This window comes from Apium graveolens, chromosome 6 (assembly GCF_009905375.1).
Source record: "Apium graveolens cultivar Ventura chromosome 6, ASM990537v1, whole genome shotgun sequence".
In the NCBI taxonomy this organism is placed as follows: Eukaryota; Viridiplantae; Streptophyta; class Magnoliopsida; order Apiales; family Apiaceae; genus Apium; species Apium graveolens.
In genome coordinates this window covers 91,201,212-91,202,898 of record NC_133652.1, presented here as the reverse complement: position 1 = coordinate 91,202,898, position 1,687 = coordinate 91,201,212, and the positions used below count along the sequence as shown (strand labels likewise).

The 1,687-nt window shown below is 42.2% G+C and overlaps 1 non-coding gene across 1 annotated transcript; it reads right to left on the bottom strand.

Moving 5' to 3' along the window:
- Nucleotides 1-966: 966 nt before the first annotated feature.
- On the bottom strand, nt 967-1,073 carry LOC141669424 (small nucleolar RNA R71). The gene has a single exon (XR_012553710.1). It is a non-coding gene; the product is annotated as a small nucleolar RNA R71 (small nucleolar RNA).
- Between the last annotated feature and the right edge of the window lie 614 nt (nt 1,074-1,687).

Genomic DNA, 1,687 nt, shown 5'->3' with positions numbered 1-1,687 from the left:
AGGTAATAATTATGGCTATAGAAGGAAGTAATAATGAAGTTGTGATCTCATGAGTGTTTTATTATTGATAAATTGAAGTGTTAGTTAAGTGGTTAATTAAGTAGTTAATTATAGTTAATATTTAATCAACAATTTTAAGTGTTATTATCTTAACATTGAGAAGTAGTCATACATTGGTGAGTGAGTTAAATTAGACAATAAATTAGTCTGAGTCTCTGAGGGAACGAACTAGAAAGTATTCTATATTACTTGCGAACGCGTATACTTGCGTGAATATTAATGCGTGATTTCGCCCTAACAAGTTTTTGGCGCCGCTGCCGGGGACTCGGCGTATTTGTTTAGTTTATGTACTTACCATCATTGGTCATTAGGACTCAGTGATTAGGACGTAGTAGTTAATTACTCTTTTCGGTTGTGTTTCAGGTACTTTAGCAAGCGTTTATGCAAACTCGTTCTCGTGCTCGCAAGAGGACCTTAGATACAGCTGAGGAGAAAGACGAAGTTCTTGATACTCCGGAGAAGTTAGATTTTGAGGATTCGGATTCAGGAACTGAGCAGAAAGAACCAGTAAACATGGGAGATCGTATTGTTCAAGCTGATCCAGCTCTTATGGATTTTTCTCGGCCTAAAATTGATGACATTCAGTCAAGCATCCTTCATCCGGCTATTCAAGCTAACACCTTTGAAATCAAGCCGGGCACTATTCAGATGGTGCAGAATTCTGTTTCTTTTGGAGGAGCGGCAACTGAAGACCCCAACATGCACATAAGGAATTTTGTCGAGATCTGCAGCACTTTTAAGTATAATGGCGTGACTGATGAGGCTATCAAGTTGAGGCTCTTCCCATTCTCACTGAGGGATAAAGCTAAAGACTGGTTACATTCTGAACCAGCTGGGTCAATCACTACGTGGCAAGATCTTGCGCAAAAGTTTCTGGTGAAGTTTTATCCAATGGCAAAGACTGCTGCTATGAGGAGTGCTCTTACTCAGTTTGCGCAGCAACCTACAGAATCTATGTGCGAGGCTTGGGAACGCTACAAGGAAATGTTGAGAAAATGTCCACATCATGGAATGCCGGATTGGATGGTAATCACTGGTTTTTATAATGGTTTGGGGGCCCAATCTCGGCCGATGCTCGATGCAGCAGCTGGAGGCGCCTTATGGGCTAAAAGCTATACTGAGGCTTATAATCTTATCGAGACGATGGCTGCAAATGAGCATCAAAACCCAACTCAGAGGATGACGTCAGGCAAGGTCGCAGGTATTCTGGAAGTTGATGCAGCCACCGCTATTGCAGCCCAGCTCCAAGCGCTATCAATGAAGGTTGATTCTCTGGCTACGTATGGAGTTAATCAAATAGCTATGGTTTGTGAGCTTTGTGCAGGTTCTCATGCTACGGATCAGTGTTCTCTTGTCAACGAATCTGTTCAATATGTGAATAATTATCAGCGACAACAGCAGCCTGTGCCAGCGACCTATCATCCTAACAACAGAAATCATCCAAATTTCAGCTGGGGGAATAATCAGAATGCTATTCAGCCACCATATCAGCAAGGAGTGAGTAAACAGTTTAACCCACCTGGATTCCAGCAACCACAGCAGTATGCTACAAGGCAATCATTTCCTCAACAGGGAAGTACAACTGCACCTACTAGTGCGGATTTTGAGGAACTTAAGCTATTGTGCA